At 57.2% G+C, this 14,636-nt stretch overlaps 1 long non-coding RNA gene across 2 annotated transcripts in view; it reads right to left on the reverse strand.

Moving 5' to 3' along the window:
- Positions 1–14,058, reverse strand: part of LOC123522710 — a 17,235-nt gene extending 3,177 nt beyond the window's left edge. The window contains exons 1-2 of one of the 2 annotated variants that reach the window (XR_006680939.1): positions 13,847–14,058; positions 11,054–11,177 (exon numbers count right to left, since the gene is read on the reverse strand). This is a non-coding gene — a long non-coding RNA (uncharacterized LOC123522710). The remainder of the gene's footprint in view (positions 1–11,053; positions 11,178–13,846) is intronic. The other variant, XR_006680938.1, reaches the window with a different exon arrangement.
- Between the last annotated feature and the right edge of the window lie 578 nt (positions 14,059–14,636).

The following is a 14,636-nucleotide window of genomic DNA, read 5'->3' on the forward strand; positions in this document are numbered from 1 at the left end:
AAAGAAGGCCCCACTCCTCCCACGGGGGCCAGTAGGGCACAGGATGGTAAGCGGAGCAAAGGCTGACGTGGTCCAGAGTCCCGTCTTGCTGGGCTCCAGCTGCAGTGCTCACAGATGCAGCAGTCGAGCGCAAGGACGTACTGCATTGGGTCCATCTGCCGCCTGAGACTTCTTTCAAGGTTTGGGAAGCTCGGGTGCTGTGCTGAGGACCAGAGCGCGTCCGTCCGACCCCAGCCACAGCATCTCCCTTCGGCTCATCAGCCTGGGAGAGTCGGACCCTGAATAAGGATGGGCGGCGGAGAATCGATGCCTTTGAATGACGGGGCTGGAGAAGAGGATCGGACGGACTGTGGACGGCCCAAAGGACAAACACGTCTGTCCTGGAAGAAGTACCGCCAGAGCGCTCCTTAGAGGCAAGGATGGCGAGACTTGGTCTCACGTACTTTGGGCCTGTTGTCAGGAGACCCCAGTCCCTAGAGAAGGGCATCATGCCTGGTAAAGCGGAGGGGCAGCGAACAAGAGGAAGTCCCTCGATGAGATGGGTGGACACAGCGTGTGAGCACCAGTGTGAAGACGGCGCAGGACCGGCGGTGCTTGTTCTGTTGTGCACGTGTGGCTATGGGTCCGGGGCCTGCTCCTTGGCACCCAACCACACAAACAACCACCCCGCCAGGGGCGCTCTGCGGGCACAGGGGAGCAGGATGGAGTGCTGCACCCATCAGACCCCGCTGTGCCCCATCTTGGCCTTAGTGACCCAGGACAGGTGCCCGTGGGCTGGTAGCTGATGACCTTCCTATCCTCCAACACCTGGCCGTGAGGTGGGGGAATGCCGTACGAGAGGGGGCCTGGCCTGGCTGGGGTCCCAAACTTTCCAGGAGATTCAGGAAATGCTGCCAGAACTGGAGGATGGGGGTGGTGGGCCCAGGCTCCGAAGCTCTCTGACCCTGCCCTACCCAGCACAATTCAACAGCAAGCCTCCATACCTCCCGCTGGCTGGCGGCCAATAGCGCCTTTGCTCCGCCCCCTCCCCAGGTGAGTGGTCTAAAGCAGGCCCTGCCCACCAGCTCTGGGCTCTCCCCTTACAGAGCATCTCCTCTCACCCCATCTGATCTTTGTCAGCCTCTCCCTTCCTGGGCCAGCGGCCCACCTGGAGGCCATTCCAGGTGGGTGTCAAATTCACTGCCGTGGGGTCCACACCTGCCTTTGGGGTGTGCACCACAGCTGTCCGACCGGACCCTCCCTTTTGATCATCGGAGGGGCCCCTAGGACTCCCCCATGGGAGCGCTAACTCCTGACACCCCAGAGTCAGAGGGTGCCCCACAGGGTCTCGGTGGCTGGCCTTTCAGACGCTGGTCTCCGGGCCTTTCTTCGGAGGGTCAGCCTGTCAATTGGCACCACAGCGACTCCAGCTAGGGTTCCCCTGCCTCGGTCTGGTGCCAGCACCGTTGTTCTTTCCTGCAAGGCCCCTCATCCCTGGACAGCGCCTGGGGGGGTCTCCCTGCATTCTCTAATCCAGTGAACAGCATGGGTGTCCATCAGCACAGCAAGCCCTTGACTTTCTCGGCTCTGCAGGCTGGGGCTCAGCAGCCGGGACAGGCCTTCGAAGTGGGCCTTGCCCCTCACTGGCCCGAGGACCCAGGGAGAGAGCTCGGCCCCCTCTGGACTAGGCACTTCTGTCTGGCATCTGGTACACTCCTGAGGGGGCTGGCTGTGGTGGGGGTGCTCCACTGGGCTTTTGATGAGCAGATTGGATTGGGGTCACCTGATCACCTCCCCAGAGACCATGCGTGCTGGACTCAGCCTCCTGTTGTTCTAGAGCCAGGGGGCTTTCGGTGGGAGTAGACGTGGGTCTACGTGTGGGGTTGAGCCCAAGAATGAATAAGGGTGTGTGATTGTCAGCATGCATACACATGCTTGTGCATCTGAGTGAGCAAGTGCCTGTGTTTGTGTGTGAGCATGAGTGTGTGTGAGTGCCTGAGTGTGAGTGTGGGCATGCATGCCCATTGTCCTCTCTAAGTCCACACCCATCGGTCACATCCAGGGGCAGAGAGAGGCCCAGTGGCTCCGGGAGAGGTTCTGAGCTTCCCCCCATAAGCCTGGACTGGCTGATGGATCCATCTTTGAGCCGAGGACGGCGACAAACGATGGGGAAGGCGCCACGTTAGCCTACGCGCCAGGACCAGGATCCGAATCTTGGGATCCACCGAAACATAAAACAAAAAACTTGCTGTCACGGAGTCGATGCCGACTCACAGTGACCCTACAGGACATGGAAGGATGGCCTGGTGGGCTTCCCAGACTGTGAGTCTATGGGAGCAGAGGTGTGGGCATTGCGGAGCTTCTGGTGTGCAAAGGGACGGTGCCCTGGGTGGGTGGTGGTGGGGCATTGTCTCGTCATCACTGCCTGGAGCTGGCCCTGGTCCAGGAGAGAGAGAGAGAGAGAGAGTTGGAGGGAGGGGGTTGCAGTGGAGAGTGGGTCAAAAAGATGGGAAACTAGCCTCACCTTTGGGAAGCCCACACATGGGTGCCCTGTGGGAGACAGCGTGTCCTCTCAAGACTTTCCCATGAAGACCCTCACCCCGTTCTGCCCTCCCAGGAGCGCCCCTACCCCCTCCTGCAGGTGGTTACTTCTCCCAGTTGCCCCACATGTCCAGAAACGATACTTCGCCTCTTGCCTCTGGGCTTTGGGGACCCAGCCTACTCCCCACACCCACCTCTGCCCGTATTTCTCTAGCATGCCTGGCAGTTATCACACAGGGTGTCACCAGGACACCCTGAGACAGGCAGAGGGGCCCCCGAGATGTGGCAGGTATGGTCGGGCGGTGGCGCCCCTGGGCAGGGCCAAGAACCAGGCCCGTTGTCATCACCAGCAGCCAGCGGTCGGTGAGTGGGAGAGGGTTGACCTGGTGAGTTTCGAGCATGTCCCTGGGCCCAGGAAGAGGGTGTGATCCTGCCCCAGGGACGGAGGGGAGGGGAGAAGTCAGAAAGGATAGTCTGGGGTCCCTCAGAGACCCAGGGTCGTCAGGTAGGTGGGGAAGGGGTAGGTGCAGTAGTCACGAAGTATCCTCTGTGTGAGCAAAAGGTGAAGGCACTTGGCTGTATTTTTTTGGCCAGTGATCTGTTTATGTAGAGGTTACCCATTGGGCTATGATCCGCACGGACAGCAGTTCAAAGCCACCAGCACCTCTGCGGGAGAAAGACTGAGCTTTCTACTCCTGTAAACAGTTACAGTCATGGAAACCCACGGGGGTTACTATGAGTCAGCACGGACTCGATGGCAGTGAGTTTGAGTTGGGTTTGGGATCTGACAGGTGGTAACGTTGGCTAATAGATGGGTAGGGTGGGGTGGGGAGGTGAAGTTGGTACTTGCGTGAGTCCCTACTGCCTCCAATCTCGGGATACAGGGGTGGATGGGTAGGCGCTGAAAGCCAAGACCAGGATCCTAGCTTTCAAAGTCTCAAGCCTCAGTTTACCTGTTGGTGAAAAGCCAAGCCAACCCCACCCGTGACTGACCGAGGTTCCACGCTGACCAATGGCGACTGTGTGTATAACAGAGGCCCCAGGGGACCTTCTTGATTTGATGGTAGAGAGAGTGGGGATAGGGTAGACCTGGCCCCCGTGGGCTTCTGAGACTGTAGTTCTTTGAGTAGAGAGCCTCGTCTTTCTCCTGCAGAGTGGCTGATGGATTTGAACTGCTGACCTTGCAGTTAGTAGCCCAAGTGTAAACCACAGCTGCCTGTTGGGCTGTTTGGAGGCGTGGCTTCCGCCCGGTGAAGCCCCTGGCTCAGAGCTAGTGCACTGGTTTGGGGGCGCAGAAGACCACGGGGTGGTGGGATGGCATCGCTCCGTCCCGCCTGGGAGCCAGGGTGCCAGTCTGTGGGAGTCCAGCCATTCGGGGCTCTGGGAACTACGTTTCGTCTGCAGGGAGGGCACGCGGCTTCACAGCCTGGGCGCGCGCCTGCGTAGTAGCGCATCCTCCCTTCCTGGCACCCGCCCCAGCCACTGTTAAAAATAGAACAGGGCTTTGCAGGGGGAATCTCAAACGACGCCCACCAAGCGCCCATTAACTCATCACAGCGGTGATTCCAAATGCATTATTCCCAGGATAAGACATAATCACGTGTTCGGCCTGGGAAATAATTAGCGGAGGAGTGGGCCACGGTGGCCTGCAGTCTGCCGGCCCCCACCCGCAGCCGGGGTGGGGCAGGTGGGGGCGGCGTGGCGTGGGGCCCCCGCTCAGGCAATTGGTACTTCCTCCTGAGACGCCCACCACCCCGCCCCAGCGACCCTCTGGGTGGTTCTGGGACCCTGGCCCCGCGCCCTGGGCCCTGGGCAGCACCGGGGAGGGGGCAGCGCAGCCACTGGCGGGGCTCCAGCTGGGAGCGGTTCGGAGGACACGCGCTTCTCTTTCGCAGCGTGCTGCGCCAGCCTGGCCACCGCACACTGTTGCCTTGGAAACCAAATTGCGCTGGCAGGCATTTCTCTCTCTCTCTCTCTCTCTCTCTCTCTCTCTCTCTCTCTCTCTCTCTCTCTCCACGCACGCAGGAAACCAAAGGCCATCTCGCCCCCCTGCCATCAACACCCACCCCAGCCCTAAGCCTGAGCCCTCCTCTGTCCCCCCACCCCGCCTCCGCCCGGTATGCAGGGAAGCCACCCGTGGGCAGGGCTGGGGTGGGTGTTGAGCCGCCCTCAGAGGCGCTGGAGGCTGCTGAGGTAGCAGATTGAACGAGGTGTTTATGGCCCTGAGATTGGAAAAGGGTTCCTGGGGGCGGAGGGAGGCAGGCAGGCAGCTCCTGACACCCTGCACCCTCGGGAGGGAGGGCTTTGGTTAGGCCAAAGTGGGCCGCAGAGCCCCTCCCGGGGCCCCTCTCCTAGGTCACTGCTACTGAGTGGGACAGGGACTGCTGGGAGAGCAGGTGGGAGCCCAGGTAAGCTGGTGGGCATATGTCCACCAAAGCCCTCCCCAGGGGCAGAGGGAAGGAAGCTAGCAGCCAGGTCCTTCTGGGGACTCTTTCTGGGGCAAGCAGTGTCCCAGACCCAGTTCCCACTGTGCGGAAGGGCCAGTGCACTCAGCCACTAATCAAAGGTGGGGACCCACCCACAAGTGCATTGGAAGGAAGGCCTGGCGTTGAGCCCTTAAAATCCGCATGGACCCCAGAAGGATTTACTTTAGAGGACAGCACTGAAGCTGCAGCTCGGGGAGAGGGACGTGTCTGATCAAAGCACACGGGAATGGAGCACATCCTGGCCCACCAAGCCTGGAGGACCATATCCCCGCTCAGAGCAGCCAATGCACAGAGTGGACCCCACTATGAGACACGCTGTCCCTCACTGACCCATGGCCCTTTGGGGGACAACACTGGAGACACAGGGTCGGAATTGGCCCTGTCTGGCCCCACCACACCGAGGCAAAACACTAAGGGCGTGCGGCAGAGCGGCGGTGGGGAGCAGAGCAGGAGGTCCCAAGGGAGTGCCAAGGATAGACTTTGGGGCCAGGGCATGGAGGACACTCCTAGAGTTCAACAAACAGACCTTGAACTATTTACAGGTTGTTTTTTTTTAATTAATTTTTGTCATTGTTTTTGTTGTCATTTTTTTCTTTTGTTGCTTTGTTTTGCTCTGTCTTGTTTTCTTTTGTGCATATTATTATCTCTGCAGGTCTATCTAGATAAGATAGGCTGGATGAACAGTCTGGAGGAGGAAACAATGGGACTGATGATTCCTGGGGGACATGCTAGAGGGAGAGGTGGGAGAAAGGAGGTGGTGTTGACCAATCCAGGGACATGGGAACACAAGTGATCCAAAGTCAGTGGCAAGGAGGGTGTAAGAGGCCTGGTAGGGATTGATCAAGGGCAATGTAACCAAGAGAAATTACTGAAACCCAAATAAAGGCTAAGCATGATAATGGGACAAGAGGAAAGTAAAAGGAAATAGAGGAAAGAACGAGGAGGCAAAGGGCATTTCTAGAGGTCTAAATAAAGGCATGTACATCTGTAAATATATTTGTATATGAGGATGGGGAAATAGATCTATGTGCATATATTTAAAGGTTTAGTATTAAGGTAGCAGATGGACATTGGGCCTCCACTTAAGTCCTCCCTCAATGCAAGAACACTTTGTTCTATTAAGCTGGCATTCCATGGTGCTCACCTTCCTGACAAGATCGCTGAAGACAAATGGGTGCATAAGCTAATGTGGTGAAGAAAGCTGATGGTGCCCGGCTATCAAAAGATACAGCGTCTGGGGTCTTAAAGGCTTGAAGGTAAACAAGCAGCCATTTAACTCAGAAGCAACAAAGCCCACATGGAAGAAGCACACCAGCCTGTGTGACCATGAGGTGTTGAAAGGATCAGGTATCAGGCATCAAAGAACAAAAAATCAAATCATTGTGAATGAGGGGGAGTGCAGATTGGGGTCCCAAAGCCCATCTGTGGGCAACTGGACATCCCCTTACAGAAGGGTCATGGGAAGGAGATGAGCCAGTCAGGGTGCAGTATAGCAATGATGAAACATACAACTTTCCTCTCGTTCTTAAATGCTTCATCTCCCCCCACTATCATGATCCCAATTCTACCTTACAAATCTGGCTAGACCAGAGGATGTACACTGGTACAGATAGGAACCGGAAACACAGGGAATCCAGGACAGATGATCCCTTCAGGACCAGTGGTGAGAGTGGCGATACCAGATGGGTAGAGGGAGAGTGGGGTGGAAAAGGGGAACCGATTACAAGGATCTACATATAACCTCCTCCCTGGGGGACAGACAACATAAAAGAGGGTGAAGGGTAAGGTGACCAGACGTCCCGTTTTTGGCAGGACAGTCCCAATTTTGAAGAATTTTTCCTGCGTTCCGCAGCGTTTTTAAAAAGTCCCAATTTTTGGAAAGAATGCACGATAAGCTAGGGTATACGGTTTTCGGCTGCCACGTGACTATTTCGCCAGGCTATGAGTTTTATCAATGGTGTCCTGCTTTTGTCCCGCTTTACTAATGTTAAAATCTGGTCACCTTAGTGAAGGGAGATGTCGGATAGTGTAAGATATGACAAGATAAAAATAATATATAAATCATCAAGGGTTCATGAGGGAGGGGGGAGCAGGGAGGGAGGGGAAAAGTGAGTAGCTGATACCAAGGGTTCAAGTAGAAAACAAATGTTTTGGGAATGATGAGGGCAACAAATGTACAAATGTGCTTGACATAAGATATATGTATGTATGGATTGTGATAATAGTTGTACGAGCCCCCAATAAAATGATTTTTTTTAATCTACATGTAGCTCAGCTTTGCCCTGAGGGAGGAGAGAAGGTCCCCAGTTACCACGTGGTGACCCTCAGCAGCATGAGAAGCACGCGTGGAGGGGGGGATCCCCTGTGTGGGGTCTTTGGGGAAGACCCTCTTTGGGGAAGAGTGGCTGAGCTGCAAGCAGCCACAGGAGAGGCTCCCTCCCCCTAGGCTTTGGGCCCCTCTGGGCTGCTGGCTCTTGTGAGGGTCCCAGACCAGTTACTGTGTGTGTGTGTGTGTGGGGTGGGGGGGGGGGGGGGGCTCAGGAGGGAAAGGGTTCCTGGGTAGAGGGGAGGGAGGGTGGCAGCCAAGCAGAGGGCTGGTGGGCTGGGGGCAGAGGGGGCAGCCTTTGCTCTTGGGCAGGACACGAGGCCTGTGAGTGGCACGAAGGGTCTGCACTCGATTTGTACCTCCAGGGTTGGCGACTCAAACCCACCCAACGGCACCACAGAGTAAAGGGCCGGCCACCTCCCTGCGTGCCACTCCTGCAGTTGCTGATGGGAAGGCCACGTGCAGAGACACAGTGGGGCTAGGTCTGTGGGCTCATGCTGGCTGGCCGGCAGGGCCAGTGGTCTCAGGTCAGGCTCTCCCCTGCCTGCCCATGGCCCAGCCCATTGGGTCTCCCTGTCTGTGGTAGCTTGAGAGACCCTGTGGCCCAGAGGTCTCTGCTGGCAGGCATGTGGGCTGCGGGTTCTGGACTGGGCCTGGGTGCTCGGGTCACCCTGGAGACAGGGTGAGGGCCTTCCAGGGAGTGGACAAGAGCAAAGGCTACCAAGGGGCAGTTCTTCCCTGTCCTGCAGGGTCTCTGTGAGTCAGAATCGACCGGACAGCCATGGACTTGGCCGAGGAGCCTTGGTGGTGAGTGCAGTAATTAAGCATTCATCTGTTCACTGACCCGTCCGCTCTGTGGAGAGACGGGGCTTTCTACTGCCGTAAGAGTTACAACCCTGGAAGCTCACGAGGGCAGTTTTACCCTGTCTGTCTTCCAGGGTCTCCGTGCCTGGGCATCAGGGGGGTGAGTTGTTGGCTTGGAGCGACCGGTGTGTTGGAACCACTGACTTTCCGGTTCGAAGACCAACACACACGTCACCCACGGTGCCGCCACCAGCAGGTGATGCAGGTGGATGTTGGAGTGACAAGACCCAACTTGTGTCTTGAATGCTCCTCTCAGCATCATGAGGCAGCTGGGGACACCCCCCCCCCGGACTTTTGCCCCATCAGAGACCCTAGCCTACCCCTCATGAGGACCATAGCCCCTCACCCTAGCCCCCTGAGGGGCTGAAGTGGATTCTTGTCTGATTTGGGGCCTTCGTGGGTGGGCAAAAGAAACTGGTTGTCAAAGGGACAAAGGCCAGCCGAGATGGAGACACCAGTTCTCACACCAATGAACTGGGGAGCCGGTGTGCAGGGCGTTGGCCACTTTAGGGGGTGACAGAGAGGGTGCAGGTGTCTGACCCAAAGTGAAGGCATGCCAGGGGGCGGGGGTAGAGAGGCAATGTCATTTTCAGCAGTTTCCCTCCAGGTAATGTTCGCATTGATGACGGGACTGCCTCACCCTTGACCTGGCCACCGCTGCCTCCTGATGCTTGTCCTGGAGCCTGTAGGGCCCCAGGGCCGGGCTCTCCCACTTCCTCTGGCCCACCTGGGCTCAGCCCACACCAAGCTCCCTGTCACTGAGCCAGTTCTGATTCACAGTGGCCCTGAAGGGCAGAGACCTGCCCCTGGGAGTCCGTGAGGCAGAAACTCTTTACAGGAGCAGACAGCCTCACCTTGCTTCTGAAAAGGGGCTGGTGGAGTTGAACTGCTGACCTTTGGCCACAGGCATTCCTCGGGCTCAGCCTAGTCCTCCCCTTTTCAGAGTAAACAAAAGCCTGGGCCAGAGGATAGCTTCGCCAGGGCCTTCAGGAAGGCTCCAGGATAGAGGTCACTCACTCTCCGGGCTCCTCTGAGTGGCCTCTCTCCTGGCCTGGCTCAGGAGAGACCCCCACTGCGTTCTAACTCAGGGAGGTGGCTGCCTGTCCCATGGCCACTGCCCGAGGCCTGGCTGATCTTCAGAAAGGCTGGGGTTGAATTCATGAACCCTATGGCCCCCTGCCTTGGGATGAGAGAGGCGCTGGAATCTTCCCTGGCAAGGTGGCTCTGTCCCTAATGAGACCCATGGCCATTCTCCTCGCGCCTGTCCGTAGGGCTGGGCGAGGGGCACGCCCGAGCAGCCGGGGTCAGCATCTGGGCCCTCTCCCAGAGCTAGCGTCGCCCCGAAGGGCGCCCAGTCGCTCCAGGGTCCGCGCCGCATGAAATCCTATTTCCTGGCGCTGCTATCTCCCCGGGCGCAGCTGGGCCCTAAGTCACCGCGCGAGCGTGCTTCATTAGCGGCGTGTTTATGAACTGGGCCGCTAGAAAGAGGTAGCAACGTGCCAAGGAATGTGGGGGAGGGGGGAGACGCCGGTTGCCAGGGCAACGGCAGAGCTATTTTGGGCATCGGATTTTGCAGCCGCTGACGAAAGCCAAGTCCAAGGGCGAGCGGCCGCTCCCCTCCCCCTCGGGGCAGGCGCTGCCTGGGAGGCCCAGGGAAGGGCCGGGCGTCCTGGCTTAATTAGAAACGAGGAGGGCGTCTCTGTCCTCTGCCCTGCTTTCAAAATGGAGTGGGGGGTGTGGGGGTGTCTAAGTGTGCTGATAAGTATTATTAAGTCGAAGGCGCGATTCTGTGCGAGGAGGTTGGCAGGGTGGGGGCTCCGTGAATAATTTACTCCTCTCGGCTGGTCGCCCACCTCCCCCAGCGCTGCTCTGCCAAGCGGACCAACGCGCAGAAGCTGCAGCCTAAGCCCTGCTCCCCGCCGCCGCCGCCGCGGGGTCCCACCAGATGACTAGTCTGGCTTCCCAGGTCGAGGCTGGGTCCCCACCCCCACGGGCTCCGGGCGCACACAGATGGTCCCTGGCCTCCTCGGTCCAAGACCCGGATATCCGTGGGAGAGGTTTTACAGAGTGGTTGCCGACAACCTAGTCATCCTAAATCCCCGGGCACCTCATCCCGGTTCTTGCCATCTCCAACTCTGCCTGCCCCCCCCACCCCCCACCCCCACCCCGTGGTGGTCACTGGGTGCAGGGGCTGCTGGGGATCCGTGGTTCTCAAAGAGGGGTTCCCTGGCCTGCAGCCTCAGCTCCCAGGGACTTGTTAGCTGCCCGATTCTTGGGGCCCAGCCCAGGCCTGCGGAAGGACACAGCCCAGTTTTAAGGACCCCCGTGGTTAAAAGGGAACGGTTCTGGAACGCTGGGTGCAGAGCCCTTCCCTTCCAGTTTATCCCATCTGGGCAGCCTTGCCAGCTCAGCTCCTTCACCAGAGTCCTTTCTGGGGCAAAGTGCCACCCTTCCAGGGGACACCCAGGAGCAGAAGTACCCAAATAGGCTCTCACTGCCCTCCAAACTCTTGTGCCTCAGGTCTCAGACATGCATCCACCTGGACCCAGAGAACATCTTGCCGGGTCAGCTGGCTTCTGGAAGATTCCATGGGTGTCAAAGTTGGCAGGACAGAGCATGCTTAAGGGTATCAGGTGGCGGGCGGCGGGACCTCTTCTGTGGTTGAATGCATATGTGCCCTTAACAGAACTCTCTCACATACGCCCAAATTCCCACACATGCCCCCTTGCCACCAGAGAGGTCAACTACAGGTGTGGCCACGGGCCACTTGTGGAGACTCACTGTCACCATCTGGGGAGAGCCAGCCTGGTGGCCTGACTGGCGGGGCCTCTTTGCGAGGATGAGGCTTAGGGGGTACCTTTTTGTTGTTCTGAGCCTGAGGGCACGACGGGATCAACACATTCAAAAGGCCCCGCCCTCCACGTCATGCGTGTTCATGCAGACACATGATGCTGCATGTTGTGTCCAGAGAGGAAGAGAATCTGTTTGAAAAAAAATTCCTTTGGTAAATTCTATGATTGGCATTTTTTTTTTCTACTTTCTTCTTTCGACCTCTGTGTTTTAATTTGATAGCCGAGGTCCTATTGACTTGTGGTGGGGTTTTCCTTTCAGCCTGACCCTCACCTTGGCATTTTCCTGTCTCCTTAGAGCCTCTCCTATCTTCTCCCGTTCTTTTCTTCCCCCCATCCACACCCCCCCTCTCTTTCAATGATGGGGACGTAGATTTTCACCGTGCTTGCTTTTTTGTTGAATACATTACTGTCCACATCTCCTTCAGGAGAGGACAGTAGCAGCTTGTGCTTTTGATACCAAAGGCAGGCGGCTCCCGCCCAGGGGGCTTGGCTCTTTGTCTTGGCTGCCTGGTGGAAGCTACGGCCGGTGGGCACCCAGGACGGCATCTAGGGTGTGGGTCAGGGTGGAGAGACAAAACCACTTCCTCTGGGGCGAGTGGCATTATTGGGCTTTTTGCAGGTTGTAAAACAGTAAATAGGAGTGTGTTTAAAGCTACCTTTTAGTGTGATGGATAGGCTCTCTGAGGGCAAGATAGGGAGGGATAACTGCCGGTCCCTCTCTCCCCCCGGGCACGCATGCATGCTGACTGTGCCCTCCATCTGCACAGCAAGGCTCTGGCTTGGGCTTCAAGCTTTCCAGGGAGGCATGACCCTGGGGGCAGTGCCCAGTTGTGTAAGCGGTTAGAAGGCTGAGTGGTTAAGCCGAAGGTAGATGGCTCAAGTGTACATCAAGGACCCTCGGAAGAAAGGCCTGGCAACCCACTTCAAGGTTGGGAAATCAGCCCTTGAGACCCTTGGAAGTACAGTTCTGCTCTGACCCTGGAGCTATGGCCGGAGTCCGGCCAGCTCTTTCCATACTGAATTTGAGGAGCACGTTGGACCCCTCCTCATTTCTGGAGGGTGATACACTGAACTCCAAGAGTTTGCCCAGACGGCTGTTCTAGGAGGCATGTTCTCTGGTCTCCCCTACGCCCCTCAGGGTCTCTGGGGTGAGTGCTGACCCCCTGTGTGAGTCTTCTCTGGGTTCCAACTCCTTTCTTCTGCCACTTCCCGCCCAGGCCTCCTGGGAGTCACAGATCAGGGCGGGGGCTGGACCTGGGACTTCTGGACCCCCACTAACCCAAGGCCCCAAGAAGGAGATAAAGAGTAAGGGGAAAGGGTGTCCCTCCTGCTTGCTGAAGCACCCTTCCCCCACCTGCTCAACCTCAGGTCCCAGGAAAACTGGGGGGGCAGGGCACTCAGGAACCCTGAGGTGCAAGAGGCCACCCTTTTGGGTCTTCCTGTAAAGACCACCCAGGAAGTGGTGGCCATGCAGAATGTGGGACACCACGCAGGAGGCGGTAGACCACCCAGAAAGGAGTGGCTGCACAGGAAGTAGTGGCCATGCAGAAATAGTGCCCATGCAAGAAGTGGTCGTCCATACAGAAGTGGTAGGCCACACAGTGGGGGGCATGTAGAAACAAAGGGACATCACACAGGAAGTGGTGGTCACACAGGAAGTTTTAGAGCATGCAGAAAGTGTCATACCACTCAGAAAGTAGTGGCTACACCGGAAGTGGTGGCCATGCAGAAAGGGTGGCTATTCAGGAAGCAGTAGACCACACAAGAAGTGATAGCAATGCCAGAAGAGGTAGGTCACGCAAGAAGTGTGCAGGAATGGAGGGCCATGTAGGAAGTTGTAGACCACACAGGAAACCATGTCTGCAACAGGAAGTGGTAGACTGCATAGGAAGTAGTAGCCACACAGAAAATGTGGCTGTGTGGGAAATGGTGGCCACCCAGGAAGAGGTAGACCACTTCTGGTAGACCACACAGGGAGTGGTGGTAGTGCAGGAAGCAGGAAGTGGCAGGTCACACAGGAAGTGGCAGATCACATAGGACATCACACAGGAAATAGTAGAGCACACAGGAAGGGGTAGTAATGCAGGATCGGTGGGCAGTGTAGAGAGCAGTGGCCATGCAGGAGTGCCGGTCACAGAGAGTTCTGGACCCTGGTTAAAGTGGGATCTCTCCTGGCCATCTCAGGTCTCTCGCTTCTTCCTTGGATGGATTCATGCCTCTTACTGGTGTGCAGTAACCAGCTCTCCCAGTTGCCCGGACTGAGGGGTTTCCTGGGACTCAGGGCTTTTTTATGCTGACACTGGGGTACTCCAGGCAATCCGAGACAGGAGGTCACCCTCCTGATACATGTCAATTGCTTGTTGGTGTCATCACTGCTCCTAATTTATGCTTATCATTTTGAGCCAGTGTCTTTCTCTCTATCCTCTTAGGGATGCACCAGGGTTTAAGTGCACACACGTGGGGTGGGAGTAGGAGGCTTGGGCGTCCTGGGTTCGATTCCAGCCAGCGTACTACGTGTACAGCCAACTGCAGTCTATCAGGGAGACTTCTGTGTTGCTAGTATGCCAGTGGGGTTGAGGGAGCTTCCAGACTGAAAGGAACTCCGAAGGAAGGCCTGGTGATCGATTTCTGACAACCAGTCAAGGGATCACAACAATCCAATCACCTGACCCTGGGGATGACAGCAGGTAACGCCTGCACGGTCAAGGTCAGGCTTGTATAGAATGTCTGATTCAAGCAGCGCACCTAGTTTCCCGTTCTCACTTTCACACTCAACACAACCCTCGATTCCGACTCACGTGACCCCGTAGGTGGGAACCCCGGTTGGTTTCCTTGGCTGTGAATGTTCAGGAAGCAGACACCCACATCTTTCTTTCGGTGGGTTCAAAAAAAAACCCCCAATCTTCTGGTTTGTGGTCGAGCGCTCAATCACTGTGCCACCAAAGCTCCTTCACACACAACCCTCCTGCGCTGGAAGAGGCGCTCCTACAAAGCACGGTGGGTAGCAGGGAGTGAGACCATCCCGCAAGCTTCTCTTGCCTGAGAGTCTCTGGAAACAGGCCTGCAAGTCGAGTGCGGAGAAGCTGAGCTAGACTCAGAAGGGTATCTCTGGAAACAGGCCTGCAAATCGAGTGCAGAGAAGCTGCGAGGACGGCGAGATTACCGCCCTCCCCAGAGGCTGCGGACCTGCTCCCTGCCTCGCACCTTAGACCTTTGCGCGCGCCTCGCGGCATCATTTCAATGCCCAGACACTTTCACTGTTAAATGCGGGCAAGGGAAGCGAGGAAGCCTGAAACTTTGGTGCTTTGCACGGCACCATTACCAGGCTTCAGGAACGGGAAGGAGGGCCGGCTTTGAGCAAGGGAGGTGCTGGGGACTGCGGTGCACACCTCGGTGGTGTCTGGGCTCGGTCAGCAAGACGCAGGGAGCCATCTCCCCACCCACAGCCCTCCGACTCATTCAGAAGATGCCGAGCGATGTCCGCGGGCCCCAGCTGGATGGGTCTGCCATTGCCTAGGTGCGTTTTGTAGTCGTTAGCAGTTGCTTCCACTGTCCATTTTTTCCAGCGTCCTTCCGCGGTGGCTGGTG

Source organism: Echinops telfairi, unplaced genomic scaffold (genome assembly GCF_000313985.2).
Source record: "Echinops telfairi isolate 266 unplaced genomic scaffold, ASM31398v2 ScPeMD7_7458;HRSCAF=8496, whole genome shotgun sequence".
In the NCBI taxonomy this organism is placed as follows: Eukaryota; Metazoa; Chordata; class Mammalia; order Afrosoricida; family Tenrecidae; genus Echinops; species Echinops telfairi.